This window comes from Vombatus ursinus, unplaced genomic scaffold (genome assembly GCF_900497805.2).
Source record: "Vombatus ursinus unplaced genomic scaffold, bare-nosed wombat genome assembly UNPS02014772.1, whole genome shotgun sequence".
Taxonomy (NCBI): Eukaryota; Metazoa; Chordata; class Mammalia; order Diprotodontia; family Vombatidae; genus Vombatus; species Vombatus ursinus.
The window spans coordinates 3952442-3968798 of record NW_020954550.1 but is presented as its reverse complement, the minus strand read 5'-3'; the positions used below and the strand labels follow the sequence as shown (position 1 = coordinate 3968798).

The window sequence follows — 16357 nt, the reverse complement described above, 5'->3', positions numbered from 1 at the left end:
ATTTTTAATGAATTTTTTTCAATTGCCAAGAATTTATTTTTTTTCCATGCCACCTCTCCTCATCATTGGAAAAGAAAAAAAGAAAAACAAAACCCTTATAATAAGCATAATCAAGGGAAACAAATCCCCATATTTGCCATGCCCAGGAGTGTGTTTCATTCTGCATGTTAGTGTATCACCATCCTCTCTGTTATAGCATGGGTAGCATTCTTTATCATTACTCCTTTGGAATCATGGTTGACCATTGCTTTCATTCTTTAGTCTTATAGAACTGTTCTTTTTTGCAGTATTGATGTTCTAGTGCAAATTACTCTCCTGGTTCTGCTCACTTCCCTCTGTATCAGGTTGTACAAGTCTTCCCAGGTTCCTCTGAAACCAACTTTTCATTTCTTAATAACAACAGTAGACCATTAGATTCACTTACCACAATTTCTTCATCCATTCTCTGGTTGATGGCACCCCCGTGAAAATCAGTTTTTAAAATACTTTAACACTATTAGCTTCTTGAAAACAGGGATTATATCCCAGATTTTAACCTTGGCAGGTCCAACTCCAAGACCCTCTGAATCCAAACTTCACAGAACAAATCCCTTTAATAAAAGGCCTTTCTGGTAGCTTTCTCAGCCCAGACCATGGTACTATCATCCTGATCACCCAGATAATAGTAGAGGAATGCCTGGACTCTCATTGACTTGTTTATTCCCATTGAGGGGGCACACAAGGAATAGATCATCTGTCTTTTTCCTTTCACACATCTATGTCTACCTGGCGGGAGGCACCCATTTCTATGGAAATAGCTAGCATACAAGCCTGCAACAGTAATTATGGAAGGATTGCTGCATAGTAATCTAGTTTTTAGAATAGCCATAGGACAATAAGTTCAGAGCTAGAAGAGACCCTGGTGACAATCTAGATGGGGAAACTGAGGCCAGGGGAGGTTGTGACTTGTCTTATGTTTCACAGGTAATAAGTAACAGAGCCAGAATTTAAAACCAGGTTCTATGGCTCTAAATCCAGAATATTTTCCACTGCACAATGTTATAACATAGTAAAACATCTTGAGTTGGGAGTCAAGAAATGGATGTGTTGTCCTGTCTTCTGTAGTAACTTGGAAGACAATCTATTGCCTCAGAAAGGTCCAGAAAAGGGCAATGTTCTTATTATCCATCCTCCTGAATGTCTTACCCAGGATCCACCCATCCATAGATTCCATCACAGTCTGCCGGGACTTTGCTAGTCATTCCCTCATTCCAATTCAATGGTAATACCAATAATTCTTGTGTGCCTCTGCTTTCATGCCATTATATCAGTCCTCAGAACAACTTGGGAAGCTGTTTCTACAGCTCACCCTCACACCCCAGGGCACAACGGTACAAAATTCACTAGATTCACAATTAAACCTGGTGTTTGTAAACTGTCCAAGCTTAGCGAATACTGGTGCAATAGACCAGGGCTAACATTGATTATCAAGGATGGGCTCGTGAAAGGGCCAGAGATGTTAATGTTACACAATGGACAACAGATAGACTAGGCAGAGACCTTTCCCCTCTCTTATAGCCTTCTTAAGAAACCTGTCAAAATTAACGCATGCCCCCACCTCCCCATCTTCTAAGCCCCAGTGTAATAAGACCAGCTCTCTACTTGGAAGCACATGTAACATTGTACAAGAAAACTTCTTAAAAGGAGGAACGCAAGAATGAGCATCCAATGAGCCCAAAGAAGTACATAAGTTGTTCTGCAACTTGTAGTTGTTATTAAACTATTAATAAGTCAAGAAAGAAAGAGAAAAAAGAGAAAGAAAGAAAAAAAGAAAAAAGGAAGGAAGAAAGAGAAAGAAAGAAAGGAAAAGAAGGAAAGAAAGAAAGAAAAGAAAAGAAAAGAAAGCTGTTGACCTTCTAGGGACACTCTCCAGCTTCACAGTGTCCTCCTACTTTGTGATGCCCATACCTGAACACAATAGTCCAGTTGTGGTCTGAGTACAGAGAAACTATCACCCCCTTATTCCTTATGCTTCTCAATGAATCCTGAGGTCAGGTTAGCTTTTTTGGTTGCTACATCATTCTGCTAAATCACATAGCACTAAAATAGTCCATATCTTTTCTTGGATAGACTGCTATCTCTCCATGCCTAATCTAGACCATATGCCCCCTGAAGGCAATTTCATTATTTTTCTGTGTGTCCCCTAGCACAGTGCCTAGCATAGTAGTGGTCCCCGCTTAATTAATTGTGGTTTAATTGCTTCTACAGCATAACTAAAAGCTTGGCACATAGTAGACCTTTATTTTTAGGCAATTGGGGTTAAGTGACTTGCCCAGGGTCACACAGCTAGTAAGTGTCAAGTGTTTGGTCTGAGGCCGGCTTTGAACTCAGGTCCTCCTGATTTCAGGGCCAGTGTGCTATCTACTGCACCACCTAGGTGTCCGCATATAGACCTTTAATAATTTCTACTTGACTGTTCACTATCTCTCAAACACTTCATGTACTTGTCAACTCAGTTCAGGATTAGGCTTATGATATCTCCTATACTTAGATTTCCCTTTTCCTTATTCCCACCCGTTGAATCATACTCAACCTTGCAGACCCTGCTCATCCACCAGCTCCTCCATGAAACTTTCTTTGCTATCCCTTGTCCTGCCCCTACCCTCTATAGAAATTATCCTTCTTTCTGGGATTTCTGTAGCAAATTGGTTGAATCTCCCTTAGGAATGCCTATTTCATTTTGTATTTTAGCTATTAGTGTATTACCAATATTTCCTCCTGGATTGAGCTCCTTGAAGGCATGGGTCATTGTACTCATCTTTGTGTCTTCCTGAGCACCCAGCATGATGCTCAGCATCAATAGGTGCTAAATAAAGGTTTTTTGAACTTGAATTTTCTGTTGAAATTCTCAGTTCTGAGCTGTATCAGAGAAGCCAGACTCTTTCCACCACTTCCTAGGTAATTAGGAAAAGAAAAGGGCTAAAGAATTCTCTACAGTCTGTGATGCTTTTTTTTTTAGAAATTTATGAAATAAAACAGGTATTTTCATAATATACTAGAATAAAAAAAGATTGTACATGAAACCCTGTATCTATTATGTACAACTGTTTCTTTTAAATATATAAAAAGTTATCATGTAACTTTCTTTTTTTCTTTTTTTACTCTTACCCCCGACCCTGCCCTAAAGATGGCTACTATTAGACCCAAATACATATATATATTTATATGTAAAATCATTCTATACATACTTCTTTTTCTGGATGCAAATATGATAGGTATGTTTCATGTTTTTCACATTTTCTTGTAATATCTTTCTTTATATTTAGGTCATGTATACATTCTGACCTTATCTTGGTAAATGGTGTAAGATATTGGTCTATGCCCAATTCCTGGCAGACTGCTTTCCAGTTTTCTCAATAATTTTTACCAAATAATGAATTCTTATCCCCAAAACTTGTCTTTATACTTGTCAAATACAAGGTTACTATAGTAATTTGGTACTATAAATTCCATGTGTAGTCTGTTCCACTGATCTACCTTTCTATTTCTTAGCCAGTACCAGATAGTTTTGATAATTACTACCTTATATAGTTTAAGATTCTGTACTGCCAAACCTCCTTCCTTTATATTTTTTTTCATTAATTCTTTCTTGCTTTTCTTGGGGGTGATATAATAAAATTAAATAAATAAAATTAAATTTTTTACATTATACACAAATATATTACATATTGTTATATTAAATATATATTGTCTAAAGTTATATTGTTTAAAGTTATATATATTATATAAATTAAATAAATAATTAAAAATTAAATGAAATTTTAAAAATTCTTTTTTATATTCTTGACTTTATTTTATTTTTTATTTATGGAATAAAACAAGTATTTCCGTAGCATAGTACAATGAAAAAGATGATTGCATATGAAACTGCAAATCTACTGTGTATAACTTGCTATTCCTTTCAAATATATAACAAAATTATCATGTAAATTTATTTTTTTTCCCTCCCTCCACCTCTCTCCCAAGAGATGGCTACCATTAGACACAAATATTTATATATGTGTGTGTGTATGTGTATGTATGAATGTACACACATATGTATATATACATATATATATAATTATTCTATACATACTTCTATTTATCAGTTCTTTTTCCGGATGCAGATAGTGTCTTTTCACTTTTTGTTCTTCCAAATGAATTTTGTTATTATTTTTCTAATCCAGTAAAATAAATTTTTGGCAATTTAATTGGGATGGCATTGAATATATAAATTAGTTTAGGTAAAATTATCAATTTTATTATATTGGCCCTGCCTACACACGCGGCTTCCTCAGCATGACTGATGCAGAGTCATGATGAAGTAGAGGACAGATTAACTGACTTGTGTCAGAAATACCTTGGTTCAAATCCTACCTCAGATACTCGTTAGCTGTGCATGATCCTTGGTAAGGGAGTTAGGATTCAGTGGCCTCTCTAGCTTCCTGAGATCAGATGGCCAGTCATCATGTTACCATTTGCCTGGTAGATGGCAATTGGATTAGGGGACCTGATAGAGCATAAAGGCCTGGCGTGGTACAGAGGAGCAAGGGAACCACAGTTTAAATTTCCCAGGCCAGTGACCAGGTCAGCTAAAGTTTGGCTTCTGTGTTTTTGTTCATGTTGACCCTGTGGTTTTCATGGGCTCTACCCCAGTCATCTCCACCTGTTGAAGTCTTTCCCTCCTTAATGACTCACTTCATCCTTGAAACTTTCTCTGACCCTAACTGAAAGTGAGCTCCTCCCGCCCAGATTTCTCAAAGCCTTCTTTTTGAGTGGTCATTTCTTCACTCTTTCCCCACAAGCCCCCTGCTATTAAGTTGTAAATTCCTCCTGAGCAGCAGGGTCTGTGTTGCATCTATCTTTGTAGAGCCAGCACTTTACACTGCGCCCCGTACATAATAAGGACATAGTCAGTGCAACTAAAGGCTTAGCTCGTTTTAAGTTTACAAAAATGACCATTTCCTACTGTTTTTACAGGTAAAGGAGGAGGCAAAGCCCCTGAGTCAAGTTGAATTCTTCAGTTTCTACTTCTTCAATTTGGAGATTTCAGTATATGCAGGTAAGAAATTTATCTCATATCTACTTCCCACTTACAGATTATATGTTAGAGTTCCTAGCTCTAGATCTATTTTACCATGATGGTATAAAATAAAAGTTTATTACATCACCTCTAAGAAAAGCAAAAGAGTTAACTATATTTTACGAATTATATAGTTAAAAAAATTATTAATTCTGATTTAGTGGACAAAGCTGGGCTGCATGTGGCATGTGCTGAACAAAGGAAAACTCATTTTAATATTAGCTGAAGACTATTTTAATTTACTTTCATGTAAATTTTAACATTTAAATATTGCAGTACATTCCAGTCATGATCTCAAATCCCTGATCTTCCTTTCTACCTGAAAGTGGTGTCTTCCTTATTATAGTTTTTTATATAATTTTATCTGGACCTCTCCTTGTCTTTCTACGCAGTCTGCCTTTTATCATACTTTTGTGTGTATGTATACGTGTCTTGTTTTCCTATTAGAATGTAAGCCCCTTGAGGTTAGGAACTGCATCAGTGTTTTTGTTTGATGCATAGTCCCTTGTACAGTATGGCTGTTTGTTTTATCAATGTGTTTTGAATGAAAATACAAAGTGTCCCAAAAGTTTTAATGTAATTTAAAGCCTTGAAATCTTAAATAATACCCTTTAAGCTTATATTTCATAGTTTAAATATTCATTTTTAAATATTTTATAGGTTAAAAAGCTGTAAAAGATTAAAACCATACTAAGGACTTGTGAGGTACAGCGAGGTGGCACAGTAGATAGAATGTCAGACCTGGAGTCAGAGAAGACCTGAGTTCAAATCTGGCCTCAGACACTAACTAGCTGTGTGATCCTGGGCAAGTTACTTCACCCTGTTTGCCTAAATGTCCTCGTCTGTAAAATTAGCTGGAGAAGGAAATGGAAAAACACTCCAGTATTTTTGCCCAGAAGACCCCAAATGGGGATCCCATAGAGTTATATATGACTGAACAAGAATAACAACAACAGGACTTTTGGGACACTTGTATAAGCAGTTTTAAAGAAATATCTTATAATACAATTGCCTTGGATAATCAGTTAACAGTCATCTGTTAAGCTTTTGTGCCAAAGCCCTGTGCTTAGGGGTAAAAATAAAACAAAACCAAAAAACCGTCCTTGCCCTCAAGAAACCCGCATTTTTCTGAGGTTTGACTGTAGTACCAGTAGACAGACAGGTTTTTGAATCCCACTACTCTTCTTGCCCATCAAAGTTTCCCAGGAAGCGATTATTTCTGAGAGGCAGTGTGGTATAATGGAGAGAGCACTAGACCCAGAGTGAGGACCTCTGGGATTAGTCCCCAGTTCAGACACTTCTTGTGTGATCCATGTAAGCCATGATGTAGTTCAGAGGCTGCTGTATTTGGAGTCAGAAGGAGGTGGGTTCACATCTTGCCTCTGACATATTCTAGCTGGGTGACCCTGGGCAAGTCCCTTCATCTCTCTGAACCACGGTTTCCTTCTCTGAGGTTTTGACTTCATGGTCTTGAAGGTCCTTTCCAGCTCTCAATCTATGATCTTATGAACTTCTCAGAGCCTCAGTTTTGTCGCCTGTTAGAACCATAGAATCAAAGCTTTAGATCTGGAAGGAACTTTAAAGGGCATCTTATCCAAACCTTTCATTCTATAGATGAAGAGAAAAGTAAGTAGAATAACACATACTTGTTTTATTCCATAAATTAAAAATAAAATTTAATATTAAAAACAATCCACATGTACTACCTACTTCACAGGTTGGTAAGGAAAGTGGCCCACAAACTTTAATGTGCTCTATAAACATGTGGTTTTTGTTATAATCTGTTCTAGTCCTTAAGTCTCTGTCCTTGGTAATCAGTCCATAATGTTTGCTGAAAGGTGTTAACATTTTCAGGACACTGGTATACAAAGTCACAGAAGCAATAATGTACTAAATAGTAGCCTAGTAGCTAGAAATTATGCATTTGCCTCCATAGAAAGCTCTACTGATGACCCATAAAAGAAGTGCCTTTAGGTGGTCCCAGGCCTCAAGTATTCCCAAGGAGGAACAGACCACATACCATTAGCCCAGTGGTCAGCAGACCTGAATGGCACTGAGTTGGTCATAGAGGCCTTCAGAGAAGCAGTAGCTTGAAAGGAACAAATCTTTCAGATTAATGATCTGAATAAAAATCACAGACTCAGTTTCCCTCTGAGCCTAAGGAAGAACTTTGGAGAGGATCGGAGCCAAGATGGCAGAGTGAAAGCAGTGACTTGCTTGAGCTCTCCCCCAAACCCCTCCAAATACCTGTAAAAATGGTTCTAAACAAAGTCTAGAGCAGCAGAACCTACAAAAAAGGAAACAAATTTCCAGCCCAAGACAACCTGGAAGGTTGGCAGGAAAGGTCTGTTGCACTGGGCTGGGAGAGGAGCCCAGTTCAGCGTGGGCCATGCAGGCAAAGACCAGGCCTCAGCAAACTCAGAGCAGTCCTCAGGGGACTGAATCACAGGGCAGCTGTGGCTGTTTCCAGACTTCTCAACCCACAAATGCCAAAGACAACTTAGAAGGACAGTAGGAAAGGTCTGTCAGGCTGTGGTGAGAGAGGGACTTGATCCAGCCCCAGTCCTATTGCAGCCCCAGCATGGCAGCTGCTTCTGGAGCTCTCGGCCCACAAACAGAGGGGGGATCAAGCAGCTGATCAGAGGGGGATTGTAGGGATCTCTTTGCTGGTGCTGAGGCAGGATTCTCTTGCTTTGCCTGTGCTTGGATCTGGGTTGCAGTCCTAGGTGGAGGTCCTGGGGTGAGGAGGAGTGCTGGCATGGTAGAGCTTATGGTGGTAGTGCAGAGGGAATCCTCCTCACAGTTCCAAGGCAGAAAAGAGTGCTTGTAGTCACTCCTAGACCAGAGCACAGGCCAGGAAAGGAGTAAACACCTCACCCTTGATCATACCACCTTGGAAGAACTGAAAATGTATAGGTCCCTAGAAATATCTCTGAAAACAGCTACACAAAACCCCCAAAGCTTGGGACAGTACATTCTCCACAATGGAAGCAGACCCCCCCCCCCCCTTAATAAAGAGTTTAATAGTCAAGTAATTGTCTGGAAACATGAGCAAACAGTACAAAAAAAAAGTCAGACCGTAGAATCTTACTTTGCTGACAAAGAAGATCAAAATATACAACCAGAAGACAACAAAGTCAAAGCTCCTACATCCAAAGCCTCCAAGAAAAATATGAATTGGTCCCAGACCATGAAGAGCTCAAAAAGGATTTAGAGAAGCAAGTAAGAGAAGTAGAGGAAAAATTGGGAAGAGAAATGAGAGTGATGCAAGAAAATCATGAAAACAAGTCAACAGCTTGCTAAAGGAGATCCAAAAAATACTAAAGAAACTAACACTTTAAAAAATAGCCAAACCCAAATGGCAAAAGAGTTCCAGAAGAACTTTGGATAGGGATAGAGAGCCAAAGCAGGCTGGTTTGCCTTGAGGTTGAAGGTAACAAGATAAGGCAATGAGTATTTATTAAGTTGGCTTACTATGTGTCAGGGTAGCTATTTGGTACAGTGGACAGAGAGCCTGGAGTCAGGAAGACCTGAGTTCAAATCTGCCCTCAGATATTTACTAGCTATGTGATCTCGGACAAGTCACTTAACCCTGTTTGCCTCAGTTTCCTCATCTGTAACGTGAACTGGAGAAGGAAATACTTTAGTATCTTTGCCAAGAAAACTCCAAGTGGGGTCATGAAGAGTTGAACATGACTGAAAATGACTAAACAACAACAATCACCGCCATGTGTCAGGTCCTGCACTAAAGTGCTTGGGATATAAGGACAAACAGAATGAAGGACAATCCCTGCACCCAAGGGGTTTACATTCTAATGAGGAAGGACAACATACAAAGGGAACTGAAAGGAATAGGGATAGGGTACTGAGGCAAACAGAAGTTAAGAGACTGAGCAACTCATGGTCACACAGCTAGTAAATGCCAGATAAGACTCAGGTCTCTCCCAGCTCCACTCTGAACTATTTCAATTTTACTGTACCACGCTGTAATATTGCATTTTAGGGGTAAGTTGATTCCCAATTTACCTTCTTACTTTCAGGATCCTCATGTGGCTATAATTAGAGGTCTCAAGAGGCAGAGGAGATAGAAGCTAGGTGGCTATGTTATGTAGAGTTGAGGGCCCCTAACTCTGACACATACTTTGGTTGTACTTGTATATCAAGGTTCTCCGAGAAGAACTTTGTAATCTATTGTGTGAGACATGGGAGACACTGGCGCAGGACTGCCCAGCATGTGTGCCCACACCAAAGAAGATGCTGTGCTGCATGAGCAGAGCAGAATTGCGGTGGCTCAAAAGAAATGTGAGATGCTCAAATTTAGAACCATGTCCACTCCAAATGTCAAATGGACTATTTGTGCCCGACCTGTGGTAGAGCCTTCCCAGCTCATGTGATTAGCCGCAGTCTGGCACACTGTACCTTGACCCCAACATAGCGACGTCATTTTGGTCCCCCTGGAGAAGGAAGGAAAACGACCAGCCATGAATGTATCTGAGATTAGCCAAAAACTGTTATCTTACTGTTACTAACTAGTCAGTATTTAACTGGTTTGAGCCAGTTTTATTATGGAGTTTTTTTGTTTTTTTTAAACAACTGTTTCACATTATGGATGGTTTTTAGTTTTATTTTTTTATTTTTGGTAACTTTTTATATAACTCTTCTATTCTCCTTATATTTTCTAAACTTTACTGGTTGGCCCCAGAATGGGAAGAGGTTACTAGCCTACCTAGTCCCTTTGTGACCAAGGATAGACATTGGCGGTCTCTTGCTAACTTTGTGACTAGCAAACAAGTCATAGGATTCAGAGCTGGAAAGATCCCTAGAGACCATCTGATCCCTTCACCTTTCTGAGTTTCCTTTCTTCATCTTTAAAATATGGGGATGGGACCAAATGATCTCTTGGGCTCTGAGCAGCAGCTCTAGAATTTTGTAATTCTGTAAGGTCTTAGGCCAAATATAAGGGTGGAATTTGGGTATGGACCAGAACAAAGTTTGCTAGTCCACCGGGGAATCAAATTCTTGGCCTCATTAGCTCTATCCTCTGGACTGCTATGGATGATTTACTTTATATCTCAAATGTTTCCTACTCCTCCTTTGTGTGGGTTGAACCACAGCTGGCTACCAAAAAATAAATAATTAAAATAACCTTACCTCATCAGCCTCCTTTGATGTTGCTAAGTGATTTTCTTATCATCAGCTCTTTGTTTCTGAAATTCAACAGTCTTTTGAGCTTCATTTTAAACCCATTGGATTTAAAATCTACCGGTATTGCTTGTAGCTTGCTCTTTCACCATTCAAAAACCGAAACAGTGTGTAACTTAGCAAGCACATTTACCTTGATAAGGTCATTTTCTGCCGTATTTTATTTATTACTTTTCTCTGTATTTTTCTGGGTCTTTCTTTTGAAATCTTAACTTTTTATCATCTAGGGGACTTATCCAGCAGGTGTTTCTTAGGTGGGAGAGTTAGTTGGTGCCCCGTGGAATTCTCAAAGATTTTACTTTGGTTATCATTGAGAGATAACCCCAAGACTTGGCCTTTCCATTTTGTAAAGCACAAGATTTTTAAATCTGTTTTGCTTCATCTTTCAATTTACAAGGGGCTGTGAGCCAGATCAGAGCAGGCCTCTCAGGAAATGAGGTAGCTAAAGACTTTTTGAAGGAGGAGCTGATAAAACCAGATTTTTCCAGGTTAACAAGGGTGGGTGGAGAATTGGAAGTACTTTTTCCCTCAGTCCTTGAGTGATAATGATAGCAATAATAAATACTGGGCTTTAAAAAAAAAAAAGGTTGTCTCATTGATATCATTTGTTTTGCCTGGGTTTCCCCCTTTATCCTTCCCCTTCCACACCTCCCAGAGGGAATTCTGGACTTAAAAAAAAATGCAGCACCAGGCTTCTCTAAAAACAAGTTTTGATACCAGGCACTTTGAGGTGATTGCTTAATTCTGAATTCTCATCCATATCTTCAGATGCATCCCGAGGCTCTGTTTAAAGTTCCCATTAGACCCTGCTCCCCTTTCCCTCCTCCATTGATCCATATCTCTCTCTACTTTGTTTCCTGATTAGCAAAGCAGCCTAGTGGATTCCCTGGCTCAAATTCTATCTGCTTGCCTGGGGTGGCTGTAAGGTAGGACTGTTTCCCTTTATGGCCACAATTGGAAAAAGAAAACAAACAGAAGGGGCTCTAGTTGCTGCCCAGCAGGCCAGGAAAATAGTTCTAATTCTCTTTATGCTTAGGTTCAAAGAGCACTTAACATTTTATGGGAGTGACCAGCCTCCCGAGGTACTCCTGATTTGTGTGAGTCTGTGTTTTAGTTCAGTGGACAATTAACCATGTTGACACCCCTCCCCCTTTCTCTCTGTCTCTCTGTCTCTGTCCCTGTCACTTTGTGGGCTGGAAAGAAGAGAATTGGTGCTCATGCTTTGAAGATTTGAAAAGAAGGGACAAGTGCCCCCTTTGAGCAGAGCATCAGGCAAGGGTGGGGAAACATTTGATCTGGTTCAAAGGAGATGTCTCTGAAGCATGAAGATTGAACTGATTGTGAACTCACTCCATGGAAAGAAGCTTAGTCAGGAAAACAAGACATCCAGGAAGAATCCTTCAGTTATGAAGTCCATTGGCATGTGGATCTTTATTCTCATATCAATATAAAATAGGAGGTGAAAGTGAAATGTAAGAAACCATCCCTTAAAGTAGAGGCAACTGAATAACTTAATGGTCATTTCTAAAGAATAAAATATAAAGATGATAATTTTGTTTAGTTCATTAACCTTCATCCAAGGTAACTAGCCTTTTTTAGCACAACCTGAAGGGTTGACCCATTTCTTTATATTTAAATATTGAGATAAAGTTTTCCCTTTTAGCAAGTCCCCAAATAGGTACATTTTATAGATAAGAAAACTAAGGATGAGATTACCATGATTTGTCAAGTAGTAAATGTCACAGGAAAGATTTGAACCAAGGGAGAAGCAGAGACATAACTAGAAATTATTTTGCCTTATGAAAAGTTCTAGAAGTAAGCCTGGTACTTGGAGGGCCACATTAACTTTTTTTTTCTTTAATATCTATTTCAGTGATATCTTTTGTTTTCACATCACCTAACTTTTCCAATGTAACCATCCCTCTCTTCCTGCCATAGAGCAATCCTCTATAAACAATGAATACAAAAGAAAGAAAATTAAAAGTTCAATATTAAGCACAGTATTGAAAAAGTCTTACATATGCAGTGTTCCATACCCATGACCTCTCATCTCTGCAAAGATTTAAGTATACAATGGAACTGTTTAATGTTCATTAGTTGAAAGAACATATCAGGAATTGGAAGATCTGGGATTTGATCTTGACTCAGCCATTAATTAGCTTCATGACCTTGAGCAAGTCTCCGAGCCTTGGGGGTTTTTTTGTTTGTTTGTTTGGTGGGGGGGCTTTTTTTTTTTTTAATCTAGAATTTAGAAGACTGTAAGATCTCTAAGGTCCCTTACAGCTCGGAAGTTTTAGGATTTCCCCACAGGACAATGTATCATAATAGATAGAGGACCAGCCTTTTGGTGGCAGGTAGACCAGGGTAGTTCAAATTCTGCCTGTAATGGGATCCCAGCTATGTGACCCTGGGCAGTTCATACTGTCTCTGTGGCGTAGGCAGCTCTCTAAGACTGGAAGTTACACACAAATGGCAAATCTGCCTTACTGGTCCAGATTTTTAGAAAAAATCTTTAATAATCTGTGAGTCCTAATGCCATAATACCAGAAACTATTAAAATAGTTATTTCAGCCTATAACTACAAGAACTCAAAAGAAGAGAAAGGAGTCAAGGTCTTTATAGAGGATTTGTTAGTCACCTATTTTTATTTAACTTTGGACCAAGTACTCAAAGTGATCAACTTTCATTGGTTGCTGTCTGTATGCAAAGTTCAGTATTATGCAGGAGAAAGACTTACAAGAGATGTACAACTTGAGATTTGGGCCTTTGAGAGAGAATCTGGTCAAGGGAGTAGCTAAATGTGGTTGGAAGAGAGAGGTGGTGAATGATCCTTCTGAGTGGGGAAAAACGAGTTTATGGGAAACAGACTCCTTGCATAGTCCATGAGGTAGTGGTTTCAACCCCCACCCAACATAGTTTGGCAATTGTCTATAAGGAATGGAGAATAGGATCATGGCTTTAGAACTGGATAGTTCTGTGTCCATTAGTTGAAAGAACAAATAGCAGATTGAGTATGGATACTATTGAGTCCAACTCCCTCATTCTCATAGATTAGGAAATGGGAGCTGTTAACTTGCCCTCAGACAAATAGCTAAGTGTCTGAAGCACAGTTTGAACTCGGGATCTTCATGAGTCCAGACCCAGTTCTCCATATGCTGCGCCACCTAGCTGCCTTACAGTATTGGTTTCTGGATTGTTTAGGAGAGAGGGAAGCAGTGAGTAATTTTAAACATTGGACTTTCACAAGTTGGGTGTTCATTAATCTGAGAAGTGCCTGGACATTAATCAGAAAGTACAGAAATCCAAATGCATCCCTAACACCAAAGCTTGCTACCAGGCTCATTTCTGGATTCCCCTTCCTGTGCCCCTTTCCCAAAGGCATAACAACCCTGGCTCGGGCCCTCATCATCTCGTGCCTCCAACTGGCCTCATTTCTCCAGCTTCATTCTCTCTAATCTCCAACACATTTTTGCTTACTATTTATAGGGTCAATTAAGGCTTCATTTAAATTCAGCCAACATTTATTAAGTCCTCACCATGTCCCTAGACAGAGCCCTGAGTGCTCAGGGTACAGAGAAAAAACCAAATTGTTTCTCGAGGAGTTTATGTTCTAATGAATGGATAGGCAGAGAACAACAAATGCACAGATATGTAAATTTGAAAAAATACACGATAAATACAATGATCCTTTAATAAGACTTTTGAAATGTACTAATACAGTATTGAGTTACTGTTAACCTAATCCTTATATTTATAGTATATAGTATGTTATAGCTAGGTGGCAGTGGGCCTGAAGATCCAAGTACAATGTGGCCCCAGGCCGCTACTGATTACGTGACCTTGGGCAAATCACTTCACACACACTCTGTCAACCTCATTTTCATATCTGTAAAACAAGGATAATAATAGCACTTACCACCCAGGGTTGTTGTGAGAATAAAATGTGTTCATATTTGTAAAGCACTTTGCAAATCTTTTTTTTTCTTTTTTTAACATTTTTATTTAAAGTTTTGAGTTCCAAATTCTACCCCTCTCTACCTCACTCCCTCTCCTCCCCACTCCCTGAGACAGTGAGCAATCAGATATAGGTTATATACATGCAATTAGAAGGTGGGATTTTAGCCAGGACCTGAAGGAAGCCGGTGAAAATGGGTTGCCACAAGGTGCTATGATGTTGTTGTAGTTGTTGTTGAGTTGTTTTTCAGACACACCCAACTCTTCATGACTCTATTTGGGGTTTTCTTGGCAAAGAAAATGGAGTGGTTTACCATTTCCTTCTCCAGCTCATTTCATAGATGGGGGAACTGAAGCAAACATAAATATGCAATATGATTCAATAAATAGATGATAATTGTACTATAGACTTGAACATAGTAAGAGCATAAGAAAGCACAAATTAATATGTGAAGTGGAAAGGGAGAGAAATTGTAGCTGGATCAAGGAAAATTTCCCAGAGGTGGTGGCATATGAACTAGTCTTTGAAGGATGGACAAGATATCTAAGGGTATTTCTAGGATTTGGAGGCAAGGGAGCACTGAAAGGAAAGGCATATCCAGGGCCATCTTCTCTTTTCTCTATATACCCTCACTTGGTCACATCATCAGTATCAATGGATTTAATGATAGTTATTATGCAGATGATTCATATCTGAATCCAACCCTATTTTCTCTCTTGAGCTTTAGTCTCATATGACCAGCTGCCCTTTGAACATTTCAAACTGAATGTGCCGTTGCCATCTGAAACTCACCATGTTCAAATCTGAACTCACTGTCTTTCCCTCTAAACCCACCTGCATCTTCCCTGCATCTTCCCTGCATCTGCCGGAGGACTTTACCGTCTCTCAGGTTCGTAGTCTTGACTTACTCCATTTCCACACACTGGAGATCCAGTTAGATGCCAAACATTGTCTTTTCTAGCTCCTCAATATCTCTCCCATCCCTTCCCTCCTCTGTATTCCCTGCAGCCACTGCGCTAGTTCAGGCCTTTATTGCCTCTTATCTGGAGTGTTGCAATAGATTCTTGATTGATCTCCCTGCCTCAACTTTGAGCTCTCTCTAGTTCATTCAGCAGCTAGCTGCCTTTCCTGATTTTTCAGCTGCTGGTCCCTTTCTCACCTTCAATAACTTTTTGTTTATTTTGTATATGCTTACATATGTATATTTTGTTTCTCTTGATAGAATGGAAGCTCCTTGAAGGCAGGGGCTATTTCATTTTTGTCTTTGTTTCCACAGCACTTAGTGTAGTGCCTAAGCACATAGGAGGCTTTTTGCTTCTTGTCTGATTCTAAACTTTTAAGGAACTAAATGTTCAGTAGGAGTTTAGGTGGCTAGGTGGCACAGAGGATAGTGTACTGGACCTGGTGTCTGAAGGACCTAAATTCAAATCTGGCCTTAGATACTAGCTGTGTGACCCTGGGCAAGTCACTGAACCTCTGTCTCAGTTTCCTCATCTGTGAAATGGGGATAATAATAGCACTATCCCCTAGGGTTTTTGTTGTGATGATCAAATAAGATAATATTTGTAAAGCACTTAACACAGTGCCTAGAACATGGTAGGCACTTAATAAATGCTTTTCTTTCCTTCCTTCCTTCCTTCCTCCTTCCTTTCCTTCCATCCTCCCTCCCTTTCTTCATCCCTCCCTCTTTCCCTCCTTTCTTCCTGTGTCTTGAAAACCATGGCACTAAACCACTCTGTTTATCTAAATCTCACATTGTGCTGTAGAATTTTTTAAAAAAGTTTTCAGTTATTTAGGTTGGTCGTTCAATGTGTGTTCAGTTTTTTTTTTCCCTATTCAGCCTCCAGCTTATCTCACACATGACACAAAATGATCATTACAGGAGAATACTTTTCAGATATGGTAATGTGGTTGAAGGAAGATTTACTCTGATAATACAGACCATTGGAGACTGAAGGGAATTTGTGAGGCCAACAATTTTTGTGTCAATCTCCAAGGGGTGGCATGCTGAGACTTCATTATGTGTTGCTATGTAGCTTTCTCTCTTGCTTTTGACTGACCATCCAGCCATCCCAGGAAGGAGGGTGGTGCAGTGTGTG

General features: G+C 39.4%; 1 long non-coding RNA gene across 2 annotated transcripts in view; it reads left to right on the top strand.

Moving 5' to 3' along the window:
- Positions 1–16357, top strand: part of LOC114044159 — a 189917-nt gene that overhangs the window by 23850 nt on the left and 149710 nt on the right. For both annotated transcript variants that reach the window (XR_003569180.1, XR_003569181.1), the window contains exon 2: positions 4999–5080. This is a non-coding gene — a long non-coding RNA (uncharacterized LOC114044159). The remainder of the gene's footprint in view (positions 1–4998; positions 5081–16357) is intronic.